The sequence below is a fragment of the Sorex fumeus genome, unplaced genomic scaffold (genome assembly GCF_029834395.1).
Source record: "Sorex fumeus unplaced genomic scaffold, SorFum_2.1 ptg000007l, whole genome shotgun sequence".
Classification (NCBI taxonomy): domain Eukaryota; kingdom Metazoa; phylum Chordata; class Mammalia; order Eulipotyphla; family Soricidae; genus Sorex; species Sorex fumeus.
In genome coordinates, this window is record NW_026606064.1 from 16,446,079 (window position 1) to 16,464,167 (window position 18,089).

Here is an 18,089-nt window from a genome sequence, read left to right on the forward strand (position 1 = left end):
ATATGCCAAACACAGTAACAACAAAGTCTCCAATGGAGACGTTACTGGGCCCGCTCGAGCAAATCGACGATCAACGGGAGGGCCTTTACCTTTACCTTTACCTGATCTTATCTATGAAAAAACAAATAAATACTTAACAGATATGTTTAAATCAGGATCTTGAGATACTGAAATTATCTTTGGTAATGCAGACTGACCTTAAATATAAACACTTGAGCACAGAGCCTCAGAGAATAAATAAATAAATAAATAAATAAATAAATAAATAAATAAAGTAGGGGTTATACTGTACCATATCTCTACTCATGATAGAGAAAAAAAACAATTACAGGGAATAATAGTTAGCGTGGGGGGGGCTTCACAGCTCCCGGAGAATGCACCATGTCCCAAAAAGAGCCGAGATCACTGGGAAGTTCCAGATGGGGTAGGTGCTGCATCCCGCCTCCTCCAGATGGAACCCCTGTGACCAGCAGCCTCTACAAGCATAGCTCGAGTATGCGGGAACCAGGACTTTTCCTCCAAACCGCGTGACCACATAAGTGACCACGTGACATCTCCCTTTATACAAAGTGATCAATGGAAACGTTTGTTTTCAACGTTTCTCCCTGAAAATCAGGCCTAACTCTTATACAAACCACAACACCCAATAGAAGAGAGAGAACAAAAGGGAATGCCCTGCCACAGAGACAGGGTGGGTTTGGGGGGGGGTGGGGGGTGGGAGGGATACTGGGATCTGCGGTGGTGGGAAATAGTCACTGGTGGAGGGATGGGTATTCAAAGTAAATAAATTAATTAAAAACTATATAAACACTTGATCTTCTCTCATATTAAGTACAGCAACATAGAGAATATTTTTAAAGTTATTAGTTTTCCAAAATTATTTTAAATATCTAGGGAAGTAACAGGTCATATAACTAGAAATATATTAAAATAAGATTTTATTTTCTACTATATGCACCATCTTTCTTTTGAAAGTATGTGTTTTCCACCTATTTTAAAAGAGTTGTGGTACTCATAGTTTGTTAAGAATTCTTAATAAATATATACAAGTGAAGTAATCAGAAATACTGACAAGTATATAACTATTCAGTATAGGCTAACTATTATTCCCTGTAATTGTTTTTTTTCTCTATCATGAGTAGAGGTATGTTACAGTATAACCCCTACTTTATTTATTTATTTATTTATTTATTTATTTATTTATTTATGTAGGAGTACTGCTATTTATTGAGCTACTGATTAGGCTGATTGAATTGGGCATGAACTCCACCTTATTTTTTTCATTTTTTATCATTTTATTTATTGCATCACCGTGAGAGCAATAAAGCTTTCAGGTTTAAGTCTAGGTCAAACAATGAAACACCCGTACCTCCACCAGTGCCCATTCTCCACCACCAAAGACCCCAGTACATCCCCCACCTCACGCCCTCCCCCTACCTGTGGGGTAGATGATTTCCACATTGCTCTCTCTCTAGTTTGATTACATTCAATATTTTGACACCAGACCCACCATTTTTATTTGGGATTTTACCCCAACACTCAGAACTGCTGAAAAGGCAGTACCAATTTTTTTTCTATTGCTGGTTATGAATAACATATGATGTTGCGTGGCTGCAGTAGTGGCTGTGTGATTTTGAAATTCCAAAATTTTAACACATAAATCTGGACAGATTTCTGCCACATCCTGCTGAGTTCTGAGATTTGTTCCTGAGTCTCTAAGGATCATGGCGTTAAGCAGCTTGATCAGGAGCCAGAGAGGCTGTTTGTGGGCGGTAACTCAGGGTCTCATTGGGATGGGGAGGAAAGGTCCGGCTCCACCCCCATCCTGTGAGTCCCCATGTGTCTCGTCACTGTGAGCTCAAACCTGACTGTCCAGTGGCCTCTAAAGGATGACAGCCACTGGGCCGCCAGGGGGAACAGGTCAAGGCACAAAACCTATTCCCACCTGGGGTGGCCCAACGCCGGTAAACTACTGCAGGAACCAGACGCATTTCTGCCAAAAGTCACTGGGTTCTGAGATTTGTTTCTGAGTCTCTGGGATCATGGCCATTAAGCAACTTGATTAGGAACCAGAGAGGCTGTTCATGGGTGACGACTCAGGGTCTCATTGGGACGGGGAGGAAAAGGCCAGCACCACCAATCCCATGAGGCCCCAAATGTCTCGTAACTGCGAGTTCAAAAATGACTGTCCAATGGCCTCTGGCGGATGGCGACCACCAAGACGCCAAGAGGGAGCAGGTGGAAGGACAGCACCCTTTCTCCCTGGAGTGGCCCGGCAACAGTAACCTACTGCGGGGTCTGGACGCATTTCTACCAAAAGCCATTTGGTTTTGAGATTTGTTTCTGAGTCTCTGGCAAACCCTACTTTAAACTCTTATTAATTCAAAGTAATGAAAAATAAGTCCAAAATGGCTAGTAATAAAGAATACACATTTAACACAAAAAATAACAAGTAAAGTGATATTCTATGAATTATGAGAGGAATTATTGATTCAAGTCAACTTAAATTGGCAATAAGAAGTATATCCAAATAGTTGAATTGAGCAATGATCTCCTTAAGAAGTTATCATATGTAAATTATGTATCACTAATACTATTTACCACTGTAGAAGGCTGGAGTGATAGCTCAGCTGTAGAGCGTTTGCATGCGGCTCACACTGCCGACCCAGAATCGATTCCTCCTCCCCTCTCAGAGAGTCCGTCAAGCTACCGAGAGTATCTTGCCCGCACTGAAAGCCTGGCAAGCTACCTGTGATGTATCTGATATGCCCAAAACGGTAACAACAAGTCTCACAATGGAGACGTTACTGGGCCCGCTCAAGCAAATCGATGAACAACCAGAGGACAGTGCTACAGTGCAGTGCTATCACTAATAGTACAAAGGATAGAGAAATTCATGAATAGCAAGGAGTTTTGTACTTACATTTTGAAAGAAGTAGGAAAAGTATGTAGAGGAGAACTACAGAGTTTGGAAAGTATGTTAGAAAGAGCAGGCCACAGAGCTTTCTTGGATGAGTCTCAATGCCTGGAAAATATGTACCATAACCCAGAATATGGATTTCTGCATTTTTCCTTATATTTTTATCTATGAAAATACCTTTTATTCTGAAAATCAAGAAACCAAAGTACCTGAGTAAAAGACTAATTCTGTGAAAATAGATGCATGGGGACTATATGACTACCATGTCAAAATTGCTAATGTTCTTCATACCAAGTTAGTAAATACAAACTAACTATATTGACAGTAATAAAAATAACTTTAAGGAATGGACCAGACCAGACCAAAGGAGAACCTGATACAAAGTGACTTCTCCACGTACCAGGAGAGCTTGTTTTTGTTGACATTTTCTGATTCTTAGATTTTTCTCTTCAATATTAAATCTCACTTTAATCAGACCATGTTCCACAGAACTGTAGAGCTCTTTCAGGAAAATTTTCTGGGAGATGAATTTTAACAACAGTTAAACAACACAATTTTAACAACAGTTTTACATCCTTATATCTGTTCCCGGTTATAATTCAAAGTATCATCATGCTGAATTGAAGAGCTTCAGCTGCTTTTAAGCCATTGTGATTATTATAGATAAGAAATCATGGTTTGGAGAAAAAAAAAGATTAAGGTCTATATCTTATTTGTATGTTACATATAGAACTAGAATCAGTGCAGAGGTGACAATTTATACAACAATATCAGAATCCATGGGTGATTTCCTTTTCCATCTTAAGTATAGGATGGATCCTTTATGGATCGATTGCACTCTAAGACTTCTAAAATCTTTGTTTCATCTTCGGGAATTTACTTTCTGTAACTACATTTATAGCCATGAAACTACAGTGCCCAGAAAATCCAGACACAAAAGAATTTTTTAATATTTAGTTTAATACAGAAAAGGCTACAAAATTGCAAGCCTGTTTCTTGGTTTATTGTGGATAGCTTTTGTTTGATTTGATGGCAGAAATCATGTCATCCTTGTGAAAGAAATGGCACAAATAAAAAATTCATTCTTTTGTGTTTCTTTATCTTAAACAAAATTTTACGATTTAATTTGAGTTTATATGATAAGAGACACACAAATCAACAACCAGATGCTAAACTTTTAAAATTCAGGTGTATTTCATTATATATAACTGCAATGTAGTTACATCTACTGTAATTACAAATTGGAGTTTCACAGAATATTTATAATTAGTATGAATTCCAAATTTTAGTAGGGCTGTTCAAAATGAATGACATTGAAGTATATTCTTTTTCTTGAGCTCTGATAACCAAGTATCACAACTAATTTAAATACTAATAACTTCTTTTCTAACTGTGAGAGGTCTAACTGTGGGAGAAACATCCGAGCAATGCATCAACAGCCTTCATCACTTCTGAGGACTCTGAACAAGAATCTATCACTCTTCTTTCATAGCTTCTGGAAGATTAGTTGTGAATTTTGGCACAATCTGGCTTATATAATACTGTGGTCCCCTATAAATAGGGTTCTCCCCTATGCTTGCTTTCCTAAGTTCTCTAATACTGTATTAGGTAATTGTATTGTATTGTAATGTTGTATTAGGTGCTACTAAGTCTTTGCTGCTCTAAGTAGCTCATTTTATTGGATAATGGTGGTTTTGGGACATACTTGGCAGTATTCAGGGTTTACTTATGGCTCCGCACTCAGAATCACTCCTAACAGTACTCCATGACCCTGTGGTGTGATAGAACTTAAGTCAGCCTCATACAGAGGCAAGAGCAATACCCAATATACTATCTCTCCTCTCCTATTTATCTTCACTTGTAACATCTGTAATAACCCTCCTTCTCAAATTGACCTTACTTTATAGTACTGAAGGTCATAATTTCAACATGATAGATTTTTGGGTCTAGGTGTATTCTATTTTGTTTTAACTTTCCTAATTTTTCGCTCGAGAATGAGCATACATCGAGGACATAAGTGGTTGGACAATCACTTCATCACTTGATCCCCCATTATTCATCAAATTACTCGAGCAGGTGCCAGTAACGTTTCCATTCATCCCTGTTGCGTGCTAGCGTAGCCCAGTGGCATCTGCTCATTCTAGGAACATGCAGAGCCTCAAACCGATTATTCAGGGTCTTGACGAAGAAGTATGACCATCTTGTAGGTGGGCGTCCACGCGATATTTTGACATCCCGTGGAATCCAGTCAGTAATGGCTCTAGTCCAGCAGTTATCTATAAACCTCATTACGTGTCCAGCCCATCTGATTTTTGATGCCTTGGCAAATAAGAAAGCGTTCCTGATTCTTGAGTGTTAACGGAGATCAGAACTCCAGATTCTATCTCTCATTTGAGCGAATCGTGATATTCCAAGAATAGCTCTTTCGATTCCTCTTTGGGGACCTGAATAGCATTCTCATCCTGTTTACCTAGGGCCCAGGTCTCTGAGGCATATGTTAATGCAGGAAGAACAGTGGAATCGAAGAGAAGTGCTTATAGCTGGAGGTTCTTTGTCCTCTTAGTTATTTCTTCAACGCTCTTGAAGGCATTCCAAGCCGCTCTCTTCCTCCTGCGCAACTCAGGTGCCAGGTCATTCTTCATGTTGATTTCTCGACCTGGGTATATATAACTGTTGCATTAGGAGATGGTGGTTCTTTTGAGAACGAATGGAGCGTCAGGAACAAGGCTGTTTCTCATAAACATTGTCTTCGTAAGATTCAGCTGTAGTCTGACATTTCCACACTCATGGTCGAAGTTGGTCAGCGTTTGTACCGCTTGGTTGATGTTTGGTGTTATTAGAACGATGTCATCAGCAATTTGGAGGTGGTGTAGTTGCCGACCATCTATCTTCACTCCCATTCTTTCCCATTCCAGTCATCGCATGATGTTCTCGAGGGTGGCACTGAAGAGTTTTGGTGAAATAGTATCACCCTGCCGAACCCCTCTCTTGACATGGACAATTACTTCTTTGTAGAATGGTGAGATCCTGGTAGTGAATTCGTAATAGAGCTCACAAAGAATCCTGATGCATTGAGTTTGTACACTTTGATTGGCTAGGGCTTCTATGACCACTTCGGTCTCAACAGAATCAAAGGCTTTCTTTAAATCAATGAACGTTAGACAGAGCGGCATCTTGAACTCCTGAGAAACCTCAATGAGCTTAGTAATCATGTGGATATGGTCAGTAGTACTGAATCTTTTTCGGAATTTGGCTTGTTCACATGGTTGTCCTTCATCTAGTGTTCTGCTAATCCTAATCAGGACGACTCGAGTGAACAGTTTGTAGATGAAAGACAATAGAAAGATTGGGTGATAGTTGCCAATGTCGTGGATGTCTCCCTTCCTGTATAGTAGTACAGTCCTGCTGGTTTTCCATTGGGATGGAACCTTGCATTCAGACAGGTTGCGTGTGAATAGCCGAGCCAGTGTATTGATGAGTACTGATGGTAAGTTCTTCAGGTGTTCAGGTCTGATCTTGTATGGGTCAGGTGCTCTTTGTTTTTTTACCGATGAGATGACATGTTGGATTTCTGAAAGGAGAACATTGGGAATGACATATGCATCATGCAGAATGTGGTATGTGGGCAAGTGGACATGGCTATTAAAGAGATCTGAGTAGAAGTCAAGAATAATCTTCTCCATTGACCTTCTGGAAGATGTGATAGATCCATCAGGGTGTTGGAGGGCAGTTACCTTGGTCTTGTAGTTGGTGAAGGACAGGCGGGCATTACGAATGCTTTTCCCGGCTTCTGCTGCATATACCAGCACCACTGCTCTCCTATCTTTGAGGTCATCCTTGATGGCTTCTCTGCATTCTTTTGCAGGCTCGGACATACACTTGCGGTTGCCTGAGGCATGTGCCAAGCCACGTTGGTGAATAAGTTCAAGAGTGTTCGAAGAAAGGCATTTTTTTGTGGTTATCTCTCTCTTGGCATTCCTCGCACAATCATGGAGGTGCTGAATCATTCGATCGTATTCCTCATCAATGTTGTCAATGGTGGCATCTTCCCATGTTGCTGCAACAGAGCCAAAGAGCTCCCAGTTGGTGGGAGTTCTGGGAGTTCTCTTCTTAAACTTTGCATTCTTTTCTCCGCGTTCTGTGATGTAGAATTTTGCACGAAGGAGATGGTGGTCTGATCCCATTTGGAATTTTGGGACAACAGCAACATCGGTTAGGCAAAACCGCCGATTGAATATGATGTGGTCTATTTCATTGTGGAACCATCCACCAGGAGACTCCCATGTCCAACATTTAGATTCAGCCTTTTGGAACTGTGAGTTACCATGGAAGGTCTTGATTGAAATGATGAACTAAGAAAGTCTGTCACCCTGTTCGTTCCATTCTAGGCCATGGGTCCCGATGTGGAGTTCATCAGCTGATTTTCTTGGTCCTATCTTGGCATTAAAATCACCGACAATGATCTTGTAGAAGGTGTGATCTTCTTTACTTCTTTATAGAATTTCTCCAGCTCCATGTAGAACTTCTCAATTTCTCTTTCACCATAATTGGATGTTGGTGCCTAGACAACAAAGATAGAAACTGCCGGCAGTGAGCCACATCTATTCAATTGTAATCATCCGATTCGGGTTGTTAGGCATTCGAATGAATCAATGCTCATGGCTAAGTTTGTGTTGACAAGGATACCGACACCACCAACACCTCTTTTGTCACATGTTCCAAGGAACAGTTCTTCTCCAGTGTTGAAAATGTCATGATGTGATTGATGTCTTCTCGTTTCGGTCAGACCAATGATGTCGTACTTGATCTTTCATGCTTGTACCATCAGGTCCTCGATGGATGTATCAGATGTCAGTGTACGTGCATTAAAAGTACAGGCAATCATTTTTGTCTTTCTTCGTTTGGGCAGCCTATTTATGCCTCGGGATTTTATCAGCCTCTCCTTCCACATCCTTTTCGACTCTGCCGTATTCAGGGTCAGGGGAATGAGATCTTTTTTTCTTAACTGGATATGGCATATCAAATAGAACACAGATAACTTGCCAGCCTCTGCCGTGTGGGTGGCATATTTAAGGTACCCTGAAAAATTAAATGAATGTAAATAAAAAGTAGATTGGACAATATCAATGTCAAAAAATTATGGAATATTGAATTATGTTTTGATGGAGACATAATTATAAAATTTTAATAAGCAAAATTTGAAATGAATTTTAGACTCAAAAAAAATAAGAATGAGAGACACAGAAATCTCTTATACCCCTATTTGTATGCCTCTATATTTTTCCTCATTATATTGGTATAGTAACACATATATATTGTTGTATTATTATATAAAGTAAATTTACTATGCTAAATATACACTCTTATTATTCATCACTTCCACACTCATGATTGGCAATAAGTGACATTTTTAGTATTTGCATAATTTTAATTTTTCCATAATGTCATGTTACTTGGATCACATATTAAGTCTTTTCAGCATAGTTCCTTCCATGTAATTACACGTATTTATAGTTTTTCTTCCATTTATGGCTTGATAGCTCTTTTCAGATCTGAACAACATTTTATTGTATGAACCTCAAAAGATTTATCCATTCATCTGCTACCAGGTATCTTAGTTGCTTACAAGGTTTGACGGTTATAAATAAAAGTTTTAGGGAGCAAGGGCAATAGTACACATGTAGGGCATTTGTCTTACTTGTGACCAACCTGGATTTAATCCCTTTTACCGTGTAAAGTCCCCAGAGCCCTGCCAAGGACATCCCTGGACACCACTGGGTGTGGCACTGCCACAACCACTGCCCAATTAAAAAATAACTAGAGAAAACCTTTGATATATTTTTTTCTTTCTTTAATATCAACTGCATAACTACTAGATCTTATAGTAAGAATGTTAAGTACTTTGTGAAAAGTATAACCAAACTCCCTTCCAAATTGATGTACAGTTTTGAAACCTCATTTAAAATGTATTAGAGATTATATTGCTCCACATCCTGACTAGCATGTGATAATATCAATGTTCCTAGATTTGGCTTGTCTATTATGTTTTTTGATATTTTGTTATTTTAATTTGAATTTTTCTGGTGTCAATTTTTAATACGCTTGTTTGCTACATTTTACTATTGATGAGATGTTTTAATAATGTATTTCTTTATTTGAATTATTTAATCTTTGTTCTAGAGTCATGCCTGGTGGTGCTCAGGGTTTATTTTTATCCCTGTAGTCAGGGATCACTCCTGGAAGTACTCAAAATCATACAGGATGTTGGAATCAAACATGGTTCAGCTGCATACAAGGCAAGTCACTTACTCAACATACTATCTCTCTCGCTTTGATATGGTGTCAGTAAAAATCTTTGGCCCATTTCATCTTATTTTTTTATTTTTTTATTGAATCACTATGAGGTACTCCTTTACAAAGCTGATTATGTTTAAATCATAGAGTGTTTCAACACCCATACTTCCATCAGTGTACATTTCCCACCACACATGTTTCCAGTTTTCTTGTCCCATCACCCCTCACATCTTGCTTCTATAGCAGGTACTCTCTCTTTCTCTCTCTTTCTCTCACTCTCTGTTTCTCTCTCTCCTTATCTCTGTCTCCCTCTCCATCTCTCTGTCTCTGTCTCTCTCTAGTATTCTGGGCATTAGGGCTCACAATACAGATACTGAAATGTTATCATCTATATTCCTTTATCTACTTTCAAGACTCAATTTTTGTCCAGTGTGATCATTTCCAACAAATATTGTCATACTGTTCCCTTCACTATCTTATCTATCATCCTCACCCAAAACACTTGCAGTAGATTCCAACCATTGACAAATCCTCCTGGCTATTTTCAATGTAATTATTTTTCTTACTATTGAGTGATAATATTTTGGTAAAGATGACTTTAGTCAATATGTCATTTGCAAATATTTTCTCTAAGTCTGGCTTGTTTTTCATTCTCTTGACATTGTTTCTTTTTTTTTTTCTTTTTTTTGGGAGGTGGGCAGACATTTTAATTAGGATTAAATCAAGTTCATCATTTTTTAATGGATTTTGCCTTGATAACTTCATTTGTTATAAAACTGTCAATGCATATTATCTAGGTTTTCTACTTTGTTATCTGTTAGGAGTGTCAGAGGACTGCATCTTGATCTATGATCCAATTAAAAAAATGTGTGAATTACAGAAGAAGGTAAATCTACTTTAAAATGATATTGTTTTGTATTTTTGGACACAATTATAATTGCATTCCCAATGCCCTCCTGTCCTTTCCCACTACAAGACCAAGATGACTGTCCGAGGTCCTGATAGGTCTATCACATCTTCTAGAAGGGCAATGGAGATTATCCATGACTTCTATTCAGATCTCTTCGATAGCCATGTCCATCTGCCACGTACAAAATTCCACGGGATGGAAATATCATTCCCAACATTCTCCTTTCTGAAATCCAACACGTCATTTAATAAGTAAAGAACCGGACCGGCCCGCCCGCTCCTCTCTGGAAAGAAAGATGGCGGCCGCACGGGAGCCTTGTGGAAAGCAGGTTTGAGCCGGGGCTGGCGGGAGCGGCAGGGACCTCATGGGAAGGGAGGCTTTGTGGGCCGTCCCCCACGCCCCAGCGAGGTCGCCAGCTGCCCCCCACGAGCGGCTCTCCGGCACGGCCACGGCCCCGGAGGCACAAGGACTTAGCACAGAGAACCAGCCGCTTGGAGCAGAAAAGCAAATGGACTTGTGTTGAACCGCGCCACCAAGCCTGCCCGGAGGGGAAAGGGCGTTGACCGGCCCGCCCGCTCCTCTCTGGAAAGAAAGATGGCGGCCGCACGGGAGCCTTGTGGAAAGCAGGTTTGAGCCGGGGCTGGCGGGAGCGGCAGGGACCTCATGGGAAGGGGGGCTTTGTGGGCCGTCCCCCACGCCCCACCGAGGTCGCCAGCTGCCCCCCACGAGCGGCTCTCCGGCACGGCCACAACTCCAGGGCACAGAAACCAATCTCTTAACTATCTAACTTTTAATCGAAATTCTTCCAGGGTTAATAAGTAAAATAGTAGAAATCCAAAACCGCGCGGCCGCTATTGCGGCATCATCATTTTATTCTTAAACCAAGTTGTAGAAAGCAAATCATTTCACAACGCTGTTTCAGCATGTCTGATTGTGGGGGGTGGGTCGTAAACTCTAAACAATAATTGTGCATCTTCTATCGAAATAATCTATCTAGTCAAAGTAGATAGAGTATTAACTAGAACTCATCTGCCTCACAAGAATTGGGAGGGGTGGGAGGTGGGGGTCTATTGGGGTTCGGGGTTAAAAATGAGTATTGGTAAAGGGAAATGTGTTTGGTATCTACATGACTGAGACCTAAACCCTAAAGCTCTGTAACTTTTCCCACAGTGATTCAATAAATACATAAATTATAAAAAAAAAATAAGTAAAGAACCGAACAGCAACCGGCCCAGACAAGGTCAGACCCGAAGACCTGAAGAACCTGCCGCCAGTTCTTATCAATAGACTGGCTCAGCTCTTCACACTCTACCTGTCTGAATGCAAGCTTCCATCCCAATGGAAAATCAGCAGGACTGTACTACTGTACAAGAAGGGATACATCCACAACATTGGCAACTACCGACTTATCTGCCGGTTTTCAGTTGTCTAACACCTGCTCAATCGAGTCATCCTGAATAGGATTAGCAGAACACTAGATGAAGGACAACCATGCGAGCAAGCCAGGTTTCGAAAAGGATTCAGCACGATTAACCATATCTACACAATAACCAAGCTCATTGAGGTTTCTTGGGAGTTCAAGATGCTGCTCTTTCTAAAGTTCATTGATTTAAAGAAGGCCTTTGATTCTGTTGAGAGAGAAGCAGTCATCGAAACCTTAGCCAAACAGGGCATTCAAACTCAACACATCAGGATTCTTCATGAGCTGTATTATGGATTCACTACCCGGATCTCACCGTTCTACAAGGAAGTGATCATCCATGTCAAGAGAGGGGTTTGGCAGAGTGATTCCATTTCACCGAAACTCTTCATTACCACCCTCAAATAACACCATATGATGACTGAAATTTGAAGGTGTGGCAGTGAAGACAGACGGTCAGCAACTACACCACCTCCACTTCACTGATGACATTGTTCTAATAACACCAAAAAAAAATACACTGTCCTCCCGTTGTTCATCCATTTGCACGAGTGCGCCCAGTAACGTCTCCATTTTGAGACTTGTTACTGTGTTTGGCATATTGAACACGTCATGGGTAGCTTGCCAGGCTTTGTCATGCAAGCAAGATACTCTCGGTAGATTACTGCGCTCTCCGAGATTGGCTGAGGAATTGAACCCAGCTTAGCCAGGCTGGTTTCATGCAAGGCAAACGCCCTACCTCTGTGCTATTGCTCCAGCCCAAACATTAGCCAAGCAGCACAAATGCTTGCCAACGTGAACTGTGAGTGTGGAAAGGTCGGACTACAGCTGAATCTCATGAAGACTATGTTTATGATAAACAGTCTCCTTTCTGACATTTCATTTGCTCTCAATGGAATGAACATCTCTGAATGCAGCAGTTATATGTACCTATGTCGAGAACTCAATATGATGAATGACCTGGCACCTGAGTTGTGCAGAAGAAAGAGAGGAGCTTGGAATACCTTCAAGAGAATTGAAGAAATAGCTAAGACGACAAAGAACCTCAGGCTCCGGGCACATCTCTTTGATTCCATCATTCTCCCTGCATTAACATACACCTCAGAAACCTGGGCCCAGTGAGAACAGTATTTGTGTCTCCCAACGAGGAATCCAAAGAGCTATCCTTGGAGTGTATGCTTCACTCAATTGAGAGAACGAATCTGGAGTTCTGACCTCTGTGAACCATCAAAAATCAGGGATTCTGTTTCATTTGTCAAGGCATTGAAAATCAGCTGGGCTGAACACGTAATGCGATTTGGAGACGACCTCTGGACTAGAATCATTACTGACTGAATTCCACGAGATGTCAAAAGATGGTGTGGTCGCCCACGTACAAGATGGTCAGACTTCTTTGTCAAGACCCTGAACGATCGGTTTGAGGCTCTTCGTATTTCTGGTGTGAGCAGACGCTACTGGGCTACACTAGCACGTGACAGGAGCGAATGGAGACGTTACTGGTGCCCACTCAAGCAAATCGATGAGTGATGGGATGTCAAGTGTTCAAGTGAATTATAATTGCTATTTTAATATAAATTCTTGTTGTTCATTGCCAGTATGTAGTAAATTAACCTAATGATCTTTTCACACATTTTTAAAAACATGATTTGTAAAAACATTTTGTATTTTCTACATAGATTATCATGTAAATTTTGAACAGTGGTAGTGCAATTTAGTCCTTCCAAAATAAATTACCATTTCTTTCCTTTTTAAATTGTCATAGGGGAATTATTCTTTACTATATAGAAAAGGAATGACTAAAAGTCATCATTGCCATTTTCTGTTTTCCAATGGTGAAATCAAGTTTCTTTACACAAAGTGTGATATTAACTTTAGGGTATTTGGTAGATAAATTTTTTAATTTTTTTCTAATGCTATTTTACTTGGTCTTTATAAAGAATTTGCTCGAGCGGGCCCAGTAACGTCTCCATTGGAGACTTTGTTGTTACTGTGTCTGGCATATCGAATACTCTCGGTAGCTTGCCAGGCTCTCCGAGAGGGGCGGAGGAATCGAACTCGGGTCGGCCATGTTGGCTGTGTGCAAGGCAGACGCCCTACCCGCTGTACTATCGCTCCAGCCCATATAAAGAATAGATATTGGATTTGTCAAAAGCATTTTTGATTGGTTATTTACATTGATATTAACGTGTGATATTTTTGATTTCTGACTGCTCAAACAATCTTAAATATTTCAATAAATTCTAATAAATCATGTATATAATTATTTGTGGATTAATTTGGTAAGATACTGTTAAGGATTATTATATCACTATGTATGAGATATGTGGTTCATAGTTTTATTTTCTTGAAGTATTTTGTTTGGTTTTGATAACACTGAAGTACTTGCTAAAAAACACCAACTCAGAACAAAATTACTTATATTTTCACCATAAAAGTCAGCCTTAGAGTTTAAGTCCTTAAATTCTATGTATTACTTGGAACTCTGAATGATGGTATTAATAACTCTGAAGTATTTCATGTTCAGTGATACAAGTTACCAAGAAAAATAAGTGTAAAATATGTAAACATGACAATTATAGATAACAGCATAGTTCTAACTATCTCCAAATGGCTACAGAAATATAATTTGAGGCTTTCAACACTTAAGGTGTTTTCTATATAATATATAATGAAAGAAATGATTAAATCTACTTCTATGTGTGTGATTAAGTTTTTTTAAAGATGAATAGAAACTGTGTTATAAAGATTTCTAATGATAACAGAAAATCATACTTTGTGCAGGCAAGGAAAAACATACGTAAATAAATATTATGATGAGATTACAGTTTCCTGGATTTACCATTTCCCTCTCTGACTAATTACAGGGCATTCTTTGGTTATGCTTAGATTGTCCATTGTAGAATTAAGATGTTTCCTTATGTGAAGTAAATGAAAACCAAGAACTATCGCTTTTTTTCCAAAAAATACCATCAAATTTTGCTGTATGATGCTGTATATCATAATTTTTTTTATTATTTTGCTTTTCTAAATGGCTCAGTGTTTCACAAGGGAAAAGATAAACAAACTCTAAGAAATGGAAGGAAATATAAGTACATAGTTTGCCCAAACTAGCTCTCAGATATTGTGCTGACCTCTGAAGAAATATAAAATGAAATGTTTTGAAATATTACTTCAAAATGTTATTCATTTCTTAGCATAGCTCTTAAAAATTCCAAGAAAATTTTTAACAAAATAAATAATTGGGTTAGCTTTAATAGATCATATTAAACTTAGCACTTATCACATGGATTACAACCTTGCTATTATGTCAGCATATTTCTTTTTAATCATTCAAATCTCTCACTGACTTAGCAGAGTTATAGAAGTTGAGCACTAGAATTATGATTTTGCTTAGAAAACACTTATCAATTCCCCTCAGTCTTTGATGGAACTCTTCTTTTTTTAATTAATTAATTTATTGAATCACCATAAGAACAGTCATAAAGGCTTTCAGTTCAAGTCTCAGTCAGTCATACAATGATCAAACACCCGTCCCTTCACCAGTGCACATTTTCCACCACCAAGAAACCCAGTATACCTCCCCACTCACCCCCCCATCTGTGTGGCAGCTTTCCACTTTACTCTCTCTCTCTATGTTGATCACATTCAATATTATGACAAAAGACCCAACATTGCTATTTGGAATTTTCCCCAACATTCAGACCTCCCACAAGGACATCATTAGATAATTTGTTTTCTATTGCTGATTATGAAGAGAATATGATGTCGTGTGGCCATAATAGCAGCCACACAAACTTGGAATTCTGATATTTTAGTAATAAACCTAGAGGGATTACTGCTGTAAGGCCCTGCGTTCTGAGATTGGTATGTGTGCCTCTGGGATCATGGTCGGTCAGAAGCCAGAGGAGGCGTTTGAGGGTGGCAAACCGGAGCATTGTCATGGCGGGGGGCAGGGCCAATTCCACCCTCCATCCCATAAAGCCCCACATGCCTCATCAATGCAGTCTCATACCTGGCTGTTCATTAGGCTCTAAAAGATGCAGGCCACCATGTCACCACCGCAAAAGGGGACAGGCAGAGGGACAAGCACCCATCCCCTCCCAGGGCAGATGGAGCTCTTCTTTAGCCTCTTGAAGTAACACAATTCCTAAGTATTTTGATAATAAACCAGGAGGCTCATGTATTTGCTCTGAGAATACTTTATGTAGATATTAAGTATTTGCTTTTCTAGTCTTTTCAAATTAAATGTGACTATTAAGATTATGCAAAATATTTTTATTTATCAGATATTCAATTTGATTTCATTTCTATTTATTTGAAGTTCCATACATTTCTTTTGTCATACTATCTGCCTAAAGACAGGTATTTCTGTTTCTTTTGTTTTATTTTGGATTTACATCTAACTGTGCTCAGGGTTTACTTTAGGCTCTGTCTTCTGCAGTCATCTGAGAGGGGCTTATATGACTATATGGGTGCCGGTGATTAAACAAAGATCAGAAAAATGCAAGGCAAGCACAGTGACCTTTGTACTTAGCCTTTTGAAAGAAACACTCATGAAAGTGAACAATAAGAGAATATTTTATTTGAGATAATCAGCTAGAAATTTATAGTCCATCATCATCTTGCTGCTAGTCATGTTATATTATTTGTTATGTTATTTTATTTGTAAAATATGTATTCTCCTATTTAAAAAATAAGGAATAGTGTAAATTTTTAAAATCATTTTGTCTAGGTTGAACTCACCTTTAAGATCCTTAGAAAAGATATTTAACTAATTTAATCTGGTTACAAATATTTCATATCAGTAACTATCAGTCATCTAGAATTCACTTTCTATTTTGTAAATAACTTTCTCATGTGTTTTCTTATTTTTTTCATGTCTTTTTCCTAGCATTTTATGGACTTGAATTTATAATCCTATATACTTGGATAAGATATTCAATCGTCTCATACTCCTAAACTTTGAAAAACAGCTTTTGTTCCTGTTGGTTTTCATAATTTAGTTTGTAAAAATTTCCAGGTACCTGGAGTGTGGGAGCTATTTCCATTATGGTTCCAAATATTTAGATAAATGTAACCAAGATAAATAGAGAAAAATATAATTACTTTCAGCTAGAATTAGGGCCTTTTTCTTTTCATTGCTTTGTATAGTACAGGGGCTTGATAATAAACTAGATCATCTAAGTGATCAGACCCAAAGATTGATTAGATGGTTGAGTACACTGTGGGAGGCCCAGTTTCTATCCTGCCATCTTTAGAGCCTATGGACACGTCCATGAGTAATTCCTGAGGAATGAGTCAGGAGCAATTCCCTGATCAGGTGTGACCCACAAACTCAAATTAATAAAAGATACAAAACACACACACACACACACACACACACACACACATGTCTACACACACTTAATAAGAAAAAAGAAGGAACCAAGAATAAGCCACGTGAATAATACAGCAATTAAGTGTATTAATTCATGTTTTATATAAAGTAGTTTCCTAATTAAGTTTCTAGAATACTCAATTTTTTTCACTTATAAATCTAAGTGTCAAGAACATTAGTCAGAAAAAATGTGAAATAGTTTCTATTGGCAATGATTCAGGAAGTTAATGCCAATGTTTCTTAACCTTGATTGCAATGAAAAAGATAAATAATCACACACAAAAATTAACAGAAGGAGTAACATATTGTATGTGCCCAATTCATGTGGCATATGCTATAATTATTTGCCAAAATAAAACAATTCTTGGATAAAGTCTTTAGATAACAAGCTATTATTGGTGAGCTCCTTAAAGTATGTTTCTGGCAAATGCCTTCCTCAATATAAAGTGATACACTAAAGGCTCAAATGGTAAGATCTTCCTGAAAGTAAGCAGAGGATAAGATGTTAATAATTTAAAAATTACCTAAAACTTGAGGTTTTTAGAAATATTTTTGGGTTTTAAATTTGCTTACTTATCCATTACATATGGGGAAAACAAAGAAAACAAAGAAAAAAATATCTTTACATTCTTAAAGAAACACTTCCTAGGAGTGTCCCCACAACACCAAAACTCACATTTTTATTATAGATCTATACGAAAGTTATGTCTCAAAGACTAATTAAAAAATTTGATATTATTAATGCATACCAGCTTTGTTCCTGTAAGCAAATATTCCTGAGTTGAATTCCTCTGATATTTAGGGGAGCTTTGGTCATAAAACTGAGGATATATCATACAGTTTAATGTAATATTATACAAATTAGATCCTAGTAAATAATTTGCTTGCATTCATTAAATACTATTTTAAGTAATAGAAGTTATGTATTATTATTATAATTATAAAGAGATGACTGATATAAGTGATTTTAGCCAGTGGTTAACAAAAGATAAAACTTTTCATCCAGGTGAACTCTTAATATGTGTATATGGTCAACTTATTAAATTCAAGATTATTCCCTTTTGTATATAGATGAAGTAGTAGTTCCCATCTTATAATTATTTATATTTCTAACCTTGGTTTGTACTCAATTTTCACTCTACACTAAGATGTAGCCTTTATCAATTGA